At 45.6% G+C, this 15,625-nt stretch overlaps 1 protein-coding gene across 1 annotated transcript in view; it reads right to left on the bottom strand.

Annotated features, from left to right (window-relative positions):
* Positions 1-13,160: 13,160 nt before the first annotated feature.
* Positions 13,161-15,625, bottom strand: part of KCNN1 (potassium calcium-activated channel subfamily N member 1) — a 197,991-nt gene continuing 195,526 nt past the window's right edge. Inside the window, exon 10 of the mRNA XM_077253367.1 lies at positions 13,161-15,441. The gene's annotated coding sequence lies outside the window, so the exon portion shown is untranslated. The remainder of the gene's footprint in view (positions 15,442-15,625) is intronic.

Raw genomic sequence — 15,625 nt, 5'->3', positions numbered from 1 at the left:
AAGGGAACTCCCGCCTCCAAGACAGATTGACTGTATAAGCGCCAAAATGTTGTACGTGTTTCATCCAGCTTGTGCAAGGAGCAAAATTAAAAGAGCAACCTTTGACTTGTGCAGCACTACTGCTGCCCAAGCTGTGGCTCTTGTAGTTTGTAACCCCTGAGGGGGGGTTAAAGGTTACCTTTAAAATCGGTTCAATTAGGCTTCGGCCTACACTCTGCTCCACCTGCAGAGCCCGGGCTCCAACACCGCTAGTTGCTGTCCGGAAGTGCTGGCTGCAGAGAGCAAAACACACGCCACTCTGTCAGTGGGGTTCATCACAGCCAGCTGTTCCCCTGCTGTGTAGACGGCATCGTGTCCTGCAACAGCCATGCAGACACAAAGCTGCCGCCAGTGCAGGCTTCGGCCTACACTCTGCTCCCTCTCCTCCTGCTGACCCTGGGCTCTAACACCGCCAGTTGGGGCCCGGTACTGCTAGCTGCACAGAGAAAAACACCAGCCAATGTGTCAGTGGGGTTCAGCACCGCCAGCTGTTCCCCTGCTGTGTAGCCGGCAACGTGTCCTGCAACAGCCACGCAGACACAAGAACTGAAATTGAAGGGAACCTGTCCCCCCTCCCCCAGGTGTTTGTATGTTTTACAGCCACCTTGTACAGCAGTAATGCTGCATGTGTGCAAGGTGGCTCATAAACTTATTCTCCTTGCACACGTGGAACAGAACACGTCTACAATGTGTCCCCTGAGACCATTAAAACGTCCCTGAGGTGTGACTTTACTTTGTAATGACATGCAACAACCCCCTTGGTAGCACAGCCCTTCTTCTGACATCATTGTTTGGCTGGCTGCACCTCTGCGGCCGCCCTGCCCGACACAACGCCCCTCGGTGTCTTATTTATTTTGACTGCGAGGGTGTGATTGACGGGCATGAGCAGTGCATATCTTCGCCAGGCTGTCACTCAGCTCCTTCCGCCTTCTTCAGACTGTGCGGCTTCATGGCCGTGGCATGTGATAAGGGATCAGCTGACGCCGCACAGTCTGTAGCAGGTGTAAGGACACGAGCGAGAGGCGAACATATGTACGGCGCCAGGCCATGAATCCCAGCCCCACAGTGTGAAACACTGTAAAGACACTGCGGGGCTGGGATTTATGGGCATCGCGAACCGCACCAGCTGACATGAAATGATGTCAGAAGACGGGCAGCGCATGGCCAAGGGATAACGCAACAACGCAGACTCCTGTAGAGCAAAATGCGATGCTCAGGAGGCCGCGCCAAGCACCAAGTTGGTATTTTTGCCAGCTGTGATGCGTCTCATTACAAAGGGAACTCCCGCCTCCAAGACAGATTGACTGTATAAGGGCCAAAATGTTGTACGTGTTTCATTCAGCTTGTGCAAGGAGCAAAATTAAAAGAGCAACCTTTGACTTGTGCAGCACTACTGCTGCCCAAGCTGTGGCTCTTGTAGTTTGTAACCCCTGAGGGGGGGTTAAAGGTTACCTTTAAAATCGGTTCAATTAGGCTTCGGCCTACACTCTGCTCCACCTGCAGAGCCCGGGCTCCAAACACCGCTAGTTGCTGTCCGGAAGTGCTGGCTGCACAGAGCAAAACACACGCCACTCTGTCAGTGGGGTTCAGCACCGCCAGCTGTTCCCCTGCTGTGTAGCCGGCATCGTGTCCTGCAACAGCCACGCAGACACAAAGCTGCCGCCAGTGCAGGCTTCGGCCTACACTCTGCTCCCTCTCCTCCTGCTGACCCGGGGCTCTAACACTGCCAGTTGGGGCCCGGTACTGCTAGCTGCACAGAGAAAAACTCCAGCCAATGTGTCAGTGGGGTTCAGCACCGCCAGCTGTTCCCCTGCTGTGTAGCCGGCAACGTGTCCTGCAACAGCCATGCAGACACAAGAACTGAAATTGAAGGGAACCTGTCCCCCCTCCCCCAGGTGTTTGTATGTTTTACAGCCACCTTGTACAGCAGTAATGCTGCATGTGTGCAAGTTGGCTCATAAACTTATTCTCCTTGCACACGTGGAACAGAACACGTCTACAATGTGTCCCCTGAGACCATTAAAACGTCCCTGAGGTGTGACTTTACTTTGTAATGACACGCAACAACCCCCTTGGTAGCACAGCCCTTCTTCTGACATCATTGTTTGGCTGGCTGCGCCTCTGCGGCCGCCCTGCCCGACACAACGCCCCTCGGTGTCTTATTTATTTTGACTGCGAGGGTGTGATTGACGGGCATGAGCAGTGCATATCTTCGCCAGGCTGTCACTCAGCTCCTTCCGCCTTCTTCAGACTGTGCAGCTTCATGGCCGTGGCATGCAATAAGGGATCAGCTGACGCCGCACAGTCTGTAGCAGGTGTAAGGACACGAGCGAGAGGCGAACATATGTACTGCGCCAGGCCATGAATCCCAGCCCCGCAGTGTGAAACACTGTAAAGACACTGCGGGGCTGGGATTCATGGGCATCGCGAACCGCACCAGCCGACATGAAATGATGTCAGAAGACGGGCAGCGCATGGCCAAGGGATAACGCAACAATTCAGACTCCTGTACAGCAAAATGCGATGCTCAAGAGGCCGCGCCAAGCACCAAGTTGGTATTTTTGCCAGCTGTGATGCGTCTCATTACAAAGGGAACTCCCGCCTCCAAGACAGATTGACTGTATAAGGGCCAAAATGTTGTACGTGTTTCATTCAGCTTGTGCAAGGAGCAAAATTAAAAGAGCAACCTTTGACTTGTGCAGCACTACTGCTGCCCAAGCTGTGGCTCTTGTAGTTTGTAACCCCTGAGGGGGGGTTAAAGGTTACCTTTAAAATCGGTTCAATTAGGCTTCGGCCTACACTCTGCTCCACCTGCAGACCCCGGGCTCCAACACCGCTAGTTGCTGTCCGGAAGTGCTGGCTGCACAGAGCAAAACACACGCCACTCTGTCAGTGGGGTTCATCACCGCCAGCTGTTCCCCTGCTGTGTAGACGGCATCATGTCCTGCAACAGCCACGCAGACACAAAGCTGCCGCCAGTGCAGGCTTCGGCCTACACTCTGCTCCCTCTCCTCCTGCTGACCCTGGGCTCTAACACCGCCAGTTGGGGCCCGGTACTGCTAGCTGCACAGAGAAAAACACCAGCCAATGTGTCAGTGGGGTTCAGCACCGCCAGCTGTTCCCCTGCTGTGTAGCCGGCAACGTGTCCTGCAAGAGCCACGCAGACACAAGAACTGAAATTGAAGGGAACCTGTCCCCCCTCCCCCAGGTGTTTGTATGTTTTACAGCCACCTTGTACAGCAGTAATGCTGCATGTGTGCAAGGTGGCTCATAAACTTATTCTCCTTGCACACGTGGAACAGAACACGTCTACAATGTGTCCCCTGAGACCATTAAAACGTCCCTGAGGTGTGACTTTACTTTGTAATGACACGCAACAACCCCCTTGGTAGCACAGCCCTTCTTCTGACATCATTGTTTGGCTGGCTGCGCCTCTGCGGCCGCCCTGCCCGACACAACGCCCCTCGGTGTCTTATTTATTTTGACTGCGAGGGTGTGATTGACGGGCATGAGCAGTGCATATCTTCGCCAGGCTGTCATTCAGCTCCTTCCGCCTTCTTCAGACTGTGCGGCTTCATGGCCGTGGCATGCGATAAGGGATCAGCTGATGCCGCACAGTCTGTAGCAGGTGTAAGGACACGAGCGAGAGGCGAACATATGTACTGCGCCAGGCCATGAATCCCAGCCCCGCAGTGTGAAACACTGTAAAGACACTGCGGGGCTGGGATTCATGGGCATCGCGAACCGCACCAGCCGACATGAAATGATGTCAGAAGACGGGCAGCGCATGGCCAAGGGATAATGCAACAATGCAGACTCCTGTACAGCAAAATGCGATGCTCAGGAGGCCGTGCCAAGCACCAAGTTGGTATTTTTGCCAGCTGTGCTGCGTCTCATTACAAAGGGAACTCCCGCCTCCAAGACAGATTGACTGTATAAGGGCCAAAATGTTGTACGTGTTTCATTCAGCTTGTGCAAGGAGCAAAATTAAAAGAGCAACCTTTGACTTGTGCAGCACTACTGCTGCCCAAGCTGTAGCTCTTGTAGTTTGTAACCCCTGAGGGGGGGTTAAAGGTTACCTTTAAAATCGGTTCAATTAGGCTTCGGCCTACACTCTGCTCCACCTGCAGACCCCGGGCTCCAACACCGCTAGTTGCTGTCCGGAAGTGCTGGCTGCACAGAGCAAAACACACGCCACTCTGTCAGTGGGGTTCATCACCGCCAGCTGTTCCCCTGCTGTGTAGACGGCATCGTGTCCTGCAACAGCCACGCAGACACAAAGCTGCCGCCAGTGCAGGCTTCGGCCTACACTCTGCTCCCTCTCCTCCTGCTGACCCTGGGCTCTAACACCGCCAGTTGGGGCCCGGTACTGCTAGCTGCACAGAGAAAAACACCAGCCAATGTGTCAGTGGGGTTCAGCACCGCCAGCTGTTCCCCTGCTGTGTAGCCGGCAACGTGTCCTGCAACAGCCACGCAGACACAAGAACTGAAATTGAAGGGAACCTGTCCCCCCTCCCCCAGGTGTTTGTATGTTTTACAGCCACCTTGTACAGCAGTAATGCTGCATGTGTGCAAAGTGGCTCATAAACTTATTCTCCTTGCACACGTGGAACAGAACACGTCTACAATGTGTCCCCTGAGACCATTAGAACGTCCCTGAGGTGTGACTTTACTTTGTAATGACACGCAACAACCCCCTTGGTAGCACAGCCCTTCTTCTGACATCATTGTTTGGCTGGCTGCGCCTCTGCGGCCGCCCTGCCCGACACAACGCCCCTCGGTGTCTTATTTATTTTGACTGCGAGGGTGTGATTGACGGGCATGAGCAGTGCATATCTTCGCCAGGCTGTCACTCAGCTCCTTCCGCCTTCTTCAGACTGTGCGGCTTCATGGCCGTGGCATGCGATAAGGGATCAGCTGACGCCGCACAGTCTGTAGCAGGTGTAAGGACACGAGCGAGAGGCGAACATATGTACTGCGCCAGGCCATGAATCCCAGCCCCGCAGTGTGAAACACTGTAAAGACACTGCGGGGCTGGGATTCATGGGCATCGCGAACCACACCAGCCGACATGAAATGATGTCAGAAGACGGGCAGCGCATGGCCAAGGGATAACGCAACAATGCAGACTCCTGTACAGCAAAATGCGATGCTCAGGAGGCCGCGCCAAGCACCAAGTTGGTATTTTTGCCAGCTGTGCTGCGTCTCATTACAAAGGGAACTCCCGCCTCCAAGACAGATTGACTGTATAAGGGCCAAAATGTTGTACGTGTTTCATTCAGCTTGTGCAAGGAGCAAAATTAAAAGAGCAACCTTTGACTTGTGCAGCACTACTGCTGCCCAAGCTGTGGCTCTTGTAGTTTGTAACCCCTGAGGGGGGGTTAAAGGTTACCTTTAAAATAAGTTCAATTAGGCTTCGGCCTACACTCTGCTCCCTCTCCTCCTGCTGACCCTGGGCTCTAACACCGCCAGTTGGGGGCCGGTACTGCTAGCTGCACAGAGAAAAACACCAGCCAATGTGTCAGTGGGGTTCAGCACCGCCAGCTGTTCCCCTGCTGTGTAGCCGGCAACGTGTCCTGCAACAGCCACGCAGACACAACAGACCTACAAATGCCTCCAGTGCAGGCTTCGGCCTACACTCTGCTCCCCCTGCTGACCCTTTGCTCCAACACCTCTAGTTGGGGCTCTAGGAAGACAAGCTTGAATAGGTCCCCATCCTGGTTCCAGCACCGTCAGCTGGTTCCGGGCAGAGTCTTTGGCTTAGGTGCCTCCCTCTGGGTATCCGAGTTCCACCAACGTCAGGTGGTCCTTGGTAGTGCTTTCAGGCACGGGTACCTCCTGCTTAGTAACCGGGTTCCAGTAACGTCAGCTGGTCCTCGGTAGTTCCATTGGCTCTTGGACCTTCAGCTACCCATCCGGGTTCCAGTACCGTCAGCTGGTTCTCGGCAGTGTCTTTTGCTCTTGTACCTTCTGCTCCCCATCCTGGTTCCAGTACCATCAGCTGGTTCCGGGCAGAGCCTTTGGCTTAGGTGCCTCCCTCTGGGTATCTGAGTTCCACCAACGTCAGGTGGTCCTTGGTAGTGCTTTCAGCACGGGTACCTCCTGCTTAGTAACCGGGTTCCAGTAACGTCAGCTGGTCTTTGGTAGTTCCATTGGCTCTTGGACCTTCGGCTACCCATCTGGGTTCCAATACCGTCAGCTGGTTCTCGGCAGTGTCTTTTGCTCTTGTACCTTCTGCTCCCCATCTTGGTTCCAGTACCGTCAGCTGGTTCCGGGCAGAGCCTTTGGCTTAGGTGCCTCCCTCTGGGTATCCGAGTTCCACCAACGTCAGGTGGTCCTTGGTAGTGCTTTCAGGCACTGGTACCTCCTGCTTAGTAACCGGGTTCCAGTAACGTCAGCTGGTCTTTGGTAGTTCCATTGGCTCTTGGACCTTCGGCTACCCATCTGGGTTCCAATACCGTCAGCTGGTTCTCGGCAGTGTCTTTTGCTCTTGTACCTTCTGCTCCCCATCTTGGTTCCAGTACCGTCAGCTGGTTCCGGGCAGAGCCTTTGGCTTAGGTGCCTCCCTCTGGGTATCCGAGTTCCACCAACGTCAGGTGGTCCTTGGTAGTGCTTTCAGGCACTGGTACCTCCTGCTTAGTAACCGGGTTCCAGTAACGTCAGCTGGTCCTCGGTAGTTCCATTGGCTCTTGGACCTTCGGGTAGCCATCCGAGCTCCAGTTCCATCAGCTGTTTCTCGGCATTTTCTCAGCCTTCTTGTACCTCCTGCTACATTTCCAAGTTCAAGACCCTAAAGACGACGACCCGGAAGACCACCCCTAAGATGACGACGACACCAGAGACGACAACCACTGAGATGACGACGACCCTGGAGACGATGACCCTGAAGACCACCCCGATGACGACGACCCCGGAGACGACGACCCTGGAGACGACGACGACCTGGAAGACCGAGAAGCAGAAGAACAAGAGGCTGCAGAACAAAGAGCAGAAGAACATTAAGCATAAGACTAAATATCAGAGCAAAAGATATTATCTAAGTTATAAGCAGAAGAAGACTAAGCAGTGTATGGGGGTGAGTCCGTTCCTCCTCGTGGTGCCCCTGGATAAAGCCTGATGCTGCAGGCCAAACTGAACGCGGACAAATGTAACTGTTTTGTGACAGGCAGAACGGAAGGTGTAATCTTCAAACTTTTATAGATAACAACTACGGGAATGCCTGTCACAAATAAGAATATGATGAAGAAGTTGAATATGAAGAAGATAATAGTAAAATAAAAAGAATATGAACAATGTAACAAAAAAAATAATAGGTAGAAGATGAAGAAGAAGATGAATAAGGTGAAGAAGTTGATGTCAAAGAAGCTGATGATGAGGATAATGAAGAAGAAAGTGTGGGAGAAGTAAAAAAGAAGGTGAAGGGCGTGGAAGTAGTGAAACATCAATATCTGACAAAATAAAAAAAAAATTAACATAGTCAAAATCTTTCTAACGCCGAACGTCATAAAAAACAAAACAAAATCCTGCTATTCTATTAGATTGGGCTAAACCTCTGTGCCTTTAATGTCTCCGCCACGTCCCCCAATACATCCTACATTATTCTTAGTTGTTTTCTTTCATGTAGAATGAACCTACAAGTTAAGAAAGTGTTTATTTTAATTCCAATATTTTCGTCCCATTGACTTGCATTGGGATCGGGTATCGGTATCGGATTAGATCCGATACTTTGACGGTATCGGCCGATACTTTCCGATACCGATACTTTCCGATATCGGAAGGTATCGCTCAACACTACTTATAACCTGACGTTAAATTCATCCATTGGTTGTATCAATTATTCTTTTGAAAGCTGAAACCCTCCAAAATGTGGTTTAGGTTAAGAAAATAAATTGGCATCAATGCAGAAATATTGATTAGTTAATGGACACACAATGGTCAGATTTTGGCAAGACAAAAGTTTTGTCGCCCCTCAGAAAGTAATGTTATATTCAAACAAATATTTAACTTAAAATACAAATATATGTTGCATAACATTGGTGAAGGAAGTTGTGGTGCTATTAGAGTCATATTTAATATTTTGTGTGACTTCCATGAGCTTGAAGGACTGCATCCATGCGGTTCAACAATGATTCATACAATTTATTAATGAAGTCATCAGGAATAGCAAAGAATGCAGTCTTTCATGCCTCCCAGAGTTCATCTAGATTCTTTGGTCTGGTCTTCCAAGCTTCCTCTTTCATCCTACCCCAAACATGCTCAATGATGTTCATGTCTGGTGACTTGGCTGGCCAGTCCTTCAGCACCTTGATCTTTTGTGCCTGGAGGAACTTTGTTGTAGAGATGGATGTATGAGATAGAGCACCATCCTGCTGCAGAATTTGACCCCTTTTGTGATTTGGAATATAAGAGGTAGCTAATACCTCTTGATATTTTTGGCTATTGATATTGCCTTCCACCTTGCAAATGTTTCGCACCCCCATACTGAATGTAACCCCAGACCATGATCTTTCCACCACCAAATGTAACTGTTTTCTGGGTGTATTTTGGATCCATACTGGCTCCAGTAGGTCTCCTGCAGTATTTGCAGCGGCTGTGGTGTAATTCTACTGAAGATTCATCAGAGAAATCCACCTTCTGCCACTTTTCCAGCGTCCATCTGTTTAGCAGGCTGTGGGACTTTGCAAATGCCACACGGTTTTTTATTTGCCTTTTGTTTAGTGCTGGTTTCTGGGCACTGATTTGACCATGGAGGCCATTTCAAGACAGAATCCTACAAACTATTCTAGTTGACACAGGGACTTGAGGTGACCAGGCCTGTTGGAACTCTGCTGCAGTGGAAGAGGGGCTTGCTTTGGATTTTCTAACCAACAAACGTTCCTCCTGAGCAGTTGCCTTGCGGGGTCTGCCGGACCTGGGCTTGTCAAACACGTCTCCAGTCTCTTGAAATCTTTTTTAAATTCTTTGTACTTGACGCTGAGACACATTAAAGGTGCCAGACACCTCAGCAGTGGATCTGGTCTTCAGCCTCTTGATAATCCAGGTTTTGGTTACAGGGTGGATTTTTGGCATGTTGTCAGAGCTCAATTTGCAGTTCAAGTGAAGGTCTGGGGTGCTGGGTTTCTTTTTATACACACACAGTAATTAAGCGATCATTTACTGAGCACAGGTGATGATGTAAACTAGAATTGGGTGCATTATATGACCAGGTGACAAAACGTTTGTCTTGCCTAAATCTGACCATTCTGTGTCCATTAACTGATCAATATTTCTGCATTGATGTCAATTTATTTTCTTAACCTAAACCACATTTCAGAGAGTTTCAGCTTTCAAAAGAATAATTTATACAACCAATGGATGAATTTAACGTCAGGTTATAAGCTTTTATTTACATAACATGGATAAGCGACAATACTTCTGTCAGGGAGTGTATATAGTATGTGCATGTATCCACATTTTTGATATATTTGATATATTTCATATATTTATCGTGTTAGTGGTGTAGTATGTTTCCATTCAGGTTTTAATTGGCTTTAATCATGGAGTATCAATTTATTTTCTATATAGGTGTGAGCATTGTTTCTTAGATTATATTTCTCTCTCTTCCATTATTCGGAGGATCTTAATAATAATCATGCAGATATACAGTAAAAAGAGCCTAACTTAATATAAATATTAAACAATTTGTGTTAAAATAGGTTCTTTAACAACAGCAAATTGTTCAGGTCCTAAGGCAGCAAAAGCATTTCCACACTCATGGGTGTAACGACCATAGTAGTAGGCATTGCTACTGCTACAGGGCCCATCAAGTAAGGAGGTCCACTTTCACTAAAAGGCAGCTTTAGTAATGGCTATGGGTGATGTTCCTATGTGTATTGCCTCTATACTGTGAGTCTGTGTATTATGGATGTACTGTGACACTACTGTATGCATGTTTTCATCCCTTTACTATACCACCATTGGGTATGTTATTCTACTACTATGTAATTTTGCTGAATGAATTATCATTTGTGAATTTACAAAATGCTATATGTGGATTGGTACTTCATTTTGTTGAAGGGATCCCATGACCACTTATGTTCCGGTCCATGCCGACATGTCTTACTGTGATACTCTGTATTTACCGTAAATGAAACCAGTGCCATATAATGGGTTCCACCTTTGGCTCTGTTCTTGATATCCAAAAGCACTGGACTCATAAATATAGTTATTTGAAGGTTCATCTAAGACAGGCCTGCAGATCACACGACCCAAAGAATGTCATGCAGCCCGAAGAGCTGTCCAGCTCCTTGTAATATTCGTCTTTTAGATGCACATATATTTGAAAACTGTGGAGCCGGGACAGGATCAGCCCAGCGCTCGTCAGTCTCGGCCCCAACATTTTTTTTGGAGCAGAATCTCTCCAAATCCTCCACAAGTAATGAAAACTTTGTTCTGGTGATGTATTGATGTAAGTACGGCTTCAAGTTTTGTGCGGCCCTTGGGATTAATTCAGTATGACATTGGACCAAACATGTGCACTCCTGAACTAAGACAATAGTTTGTATATTTTCTGAAGCACATTTTGTACCGATCACAATAAATTATATTACGTCTTCCTTCACCATTGTATGTCCTTATAGTTATTAAAGTTGATTCTGAAGCTTGCACCACAGAGGCCAAACCCCTAGTCGCTCTATGGCAGATCTATGGTATAAAGATGGCGACATTTACTATACAATGAGTTATGTTGACTTCTTAATTTTGACCGTACTTTCTCTGTTAACGGAAAACTCACACAAATAACACAGAGCCATAAAAGTCTCCAATATAATTTATTTCTTTGTCTAGATCTGTGGCATTCTGATATTTTCTAAAAAAAAAAAACTGGCTATAGAGTCTAAGTATCCATTTTCCTCCATTAATATAAAAAAACAAAATAGAAAGGAAAGATTACTAGCAAGAGAGCTGGGTACCTAATGCTATAAGCCCTCTCTAAAATGCAGGGGTATTCCTATTCTCTTCAATGCTGAATGGACAGTTGATACAATTTAATCTCAAGTGGTTAGTCTGCACAGTGACGGAAGGATATTGGATTGTAGTAGTCAGTGCCCCCTATGGAAACATTCTCCTAATATACATGCTTACCCAATTTGCTTGCTTTTATCAATTAAAAAAGGAAAATGTAAAAATAGTTACAATTGTAGCATTTCCAATCAGTATAAAGTTGCTTTTACGGATAGAATATATATTTTCACACAATGCTGAGCTGAACCAGCAAAAATGTGTACAAATTGTCATGTACTGGTTACCGTACTTAATATATTCAATTGTATCTAGGTCTAATTAAAGGCATCATGCTGCAAATTCCATTTCCCAATCATTAGACTATATGTTAAAATATGTAAATGAAAATTCATTCTAGCTACAATATTCTTTAATATATTATACTATTTCCATTTCTTGTACAATTAATAGTGTCTGTTTCGATTCCTATAGATTTCTATCTCTGTTAGTTTTTTGCATATTTTATCATTTAGGAAAATGCCATTGAAATAATACTCACCCTAAACCTTACATTATAATGCACTCACCTGAACCTTTGGTTTTAATGTATAGTATCTGTAAAATCAATATATATGTCAACAAGTGAAAGGCTTTGTACGCCTGCAAATCACTTTTTGGATTTCTTCTATGCATCTAAAATAGTAAAAAATGGAGCAACTTTGAATAAAGCAATGGATAAGAATATCTTAAAATTTAGTGTCTACAGCTCCTACGCAGATCTATGTGTCTCCATGCCTACACATTATGAAAGAAACCCTGTATAGTTTGATCCTGTATTCTTGCTCCAGTCTAACATACATTTGGGAAGCTAAAAAGAAGGGTTCACATGGAATCGACTATGCAGGGTAGTATTGCAGTCTGTAATCATGGAGACGCATAGGAGCCCTAAACACAAAATGAAATGATATTGTTAATCAAGACTATTTGCCTAGTTGCCACATTTTGTATTTAACATGCATTGTAGTAAATAAAAAAATAAAATGAGGTGGAACCTATTTTTTCTTTCTTTCCTTTCCAATAATCTAGTCTTTTTAGCCCTGTATATATTTACTATTTGACGAGGGATCACCCAAAATTAAGGATCCCGTTTTAATCAAGTTCACAGTAATAAGAAAAAAAATCAACAAAAATATACAATATCATTTTTAATTCTCTTAAAATGGGAGCTGAATTCAATTAGATCCACCATAACTTGTGTTTGTTTAATTAGAGGATCACAGTGCTTTTCTGGTTGGATCCCGAAGAAGGGAAATGGAGAAGAATTGTAAACGGTGCTGACAAAAATATTAGTATACAGTTAGGTCCATATATATTTGGACAGAGACAACCTTTTTCTAATTTTGGTTATAGACATTACCACAATGAATTTTAAACAAAACAATTCCGATGCAGTTGAAGTTCAGACTTTCAGCTTTCATTTGAGGGTATCCACATTAAAATTGGATGAAGGGTTTAGGAGCTTCCGCTCCTTAACATGTGCCACCCTGTTTTTAAAGGGACCAAAAGTAATTGGACAATTGACTCCAAGGCTATTTCATGGACAGTTGTGGGCAATCCCTTCATTATGTCATTCTGAATTAAGCAGATAAAAGGCCTGGAGTTGATTTGAGGTGTGGTGCTTGCATTTGGAAGGTTTTGCTGTGAAGTAAACATGCGGTCAAAGGAGCTCTCCATGCAGGTGAAACAAGCCATCCTTAAGCTGCGAAAACAGAAAAAACCCATCTGAAAAATTGCTACAATATTAGGAGTGGCAAAATCTACAGTTTGGTACATCCTGAGAATGAAAGAAAGCACTGGTGAACTCATCAATGCAAAAAGACCTGGGCGCCCACGGAAGACAACAGTGGTGGATGATAGAAGAATAATCTCCATGGTGAAGAGAAACCCCTTCACAACAGCCAACCAAGTGACCAACACTCTCCAGGAGGTCGGCGTATCAATATCCAAATCTACCATAAAGAGAAGACTGCATGAAAGTAAATACAGAGGGTTCACTGCACGGTGCAAGCCACTCATAAGAATCAAGAATAAAAAGGCTAGACTGGACTTTGCTATAAAACATCTAAAAAAGCCAGCACAGTTCTGGAAGAACATTCTTTGGACAGATGAAACCAAGATCAACCTCTACCAGAATGATGGAAAGAGAAAAGTATGGCGAAGGCGTGGTACAGCTCATGATCCAAAGCATACCACATCATCTGTAAAACACGACGGAGGCAGTGTGATGGCTTGGGCATGCATGGCTGCCAGTGGCACTGGGTCACTAGTGTTTATTGATGATGTGACACAGGACAGAAGCAGCCAAATGAATTCTGAGGTATTCAGAGCCATACTGTGTGCTCAGATCCAGCCAAGTGCAGCCAATCTGGTTGGTTGTCGTTTCATACTACAGATGGACAATGACCCAAAACATACAGCCAAAGCAACTCAGGAGTTTATTAAAGCAAAGAAGTGAAATATTCTTGAATGGCCAAGTCAGTCACCTGATCTGAACCCAATTGAGCATGCATTTCACTTGTTATAGACTAAACTTCAGACAGAAAGGCCCACAAACAAACAGCAACTGAAAACCACCGCAGCGAAGGCCTGGCAGAGCATCAAAAAGGAGGAAACACAGCATCTGGTGATGTCCATGAGTTCAAGACTTCAGGCAGTCATTGCCAACAAAGGATTTTCAACCAAGTACTAGAAATGAACATTTTATTTACAATTATTTAATCTGTCCAATTACTTTTGGTCCCTTTAAAAACAGGGTGGCACATATTAAGGAGCTGAAACTCCTAAACCCTTTATCCAATTTTAATGTGGATACCCTCAAATGAAAGCTGAAAGTCTGAACTTCAACTGCATCTGAATCGTTTTGTTTAAAATTTATTGTGGTAATGTCTAGAACCAAAATTAGAATAATGTTGTCTCTGTCCAAATATATATGGACCTAACTGTATATTTAATTTTTGCTTATTATTAGTGAACTCAATCCAAAACACCATTTTTACATCTGAATGTTGTCATCTTTTATATTCAAATGGCCTACGATAGGACTAACCCATTGCAACAACCAACAGTGTCCTTGGGAAGACTAAAAATCTCCTAAGGGGGCATCATAGAGCCCTACACTGCCCTATGGGTGCAATAGGAATATGGGGAGTACATGAGCTTGGTGTTAGCTCAAGATTACATCTGGCTCTTAATACCTTCACATTTTGCATTTAGCGCAACCACACGTGTGTGTGTGTGTGTGTATATATATATATATACTGAATGGCAGCATCCAATGGATTTTCAAAAATATTACGTTGTGAATTTTTATATAGACTACTCAATTTTACAGGCTCAAAAGTGATTGGACAATTGACTGGTAAGTCATTTCATGGTCCAATATGGCCCTCAAGACAAACTGTGGGAAAGGCTTGGAGTTGAATGTGCATTTGGTAGTTAAGGGAACACTTGGTATGCTGTCAAAAGAGGTGTCCTAAAAAAAAGAACAGAACAAATCTATTACAGGTAGCAGAAGCATTATGTTAATACAATCTTAAGCAGAATGAATGCAGTGGTGATCTCCACACCACCAAAGGCAGAAGCAGTGGTTTGGCATGGGTCATTGGTGATCAATGATGACGTTATTGCGGATAGAAGTGGCAGCATAGATTTTGAAATGTATAAAGTTACACAGTCTGATCAGACTTATTCAAATGCTGCAACCATGATAGGACAATGCTTCATAGTACTATCAACAACTCAGTATACTCTTAAGGGAATTATAAGAACTTACGTCAATGGCCGAGTCACTACCTGACCTCAATGAGATTGACCTTAATTTATACTAACTAAAGACAAACCTGAAAGCAGAAAGACCCACAAGAATGCAGCAGCAGAAACCAAAAGCCATAAAGCAAAAGTAGGAAAAACTCAGTATTTGGTGATGTCCATGGGTTTCATGGTAGTGTCAAAAATAATTCTTACAATTATTGGAATAATAGTTTGTCCAATTACTTTTGAGCCTGTGAAAATGAAGGGACTTTGTAAAAATGTCGGTAATGCTTGAACAGCAATATTTTTGTAAAACCTCTTGAATTAAAGCTGTTAAAGCCCCCAAACATATTACATGACTGTCAGACGAACCATGCTTCAGCCAATCATTCTGCCAACAGCCATCTGGTCCGATTCTCCTGTACATGGGACTGCTCGCTTGGCCTAGGGCTCCTGTATTTCCTATGAAAAAGCCACAAGCTGACATGTTGGTCAGTGGCTTATCTACAGGAGAAACCCACTATCGGCAGTCAAAAGTAGGATATGCCTGATAAACAACCCACCCATAGTAGTGGGATCGACTGACATTAATCTAATGTGTATGGGGGGCTTAAAGGTACCGTCACATTAAGCGACGCTGCAGCGATAGCGACAGCGATGCCGATCGCTGCAGCGTCGCTGTTTGGTCGCTGGAGAGCTGTCACACAGACCGCTCTCCAGCGACCAACAATGCCGAGGTCCCCGGGTAACCAGGGTAAGCATCGGGTTGCTAAGCGCAGGGCCGCGCTTAGTA

This window comes from Ranitomeya variabilis, chromosome 1 (assembly GCF_051348905.1).
Source record: "Ranitomeya variabilis isolate aRanVar5 chromosome 1, aRanVar5.hap1, whole genome shotgun sequence".
Classification (NCBI taxonomy): Eukaryota; Metazoa; Chordata; class Amphibia; order Anura; family Dendrobatidae; genus Ranitomeya; species Ranitomeya variabilis.
This window is presented reverse-complemented; position numbering and strand designations above follow the sequence as displayed.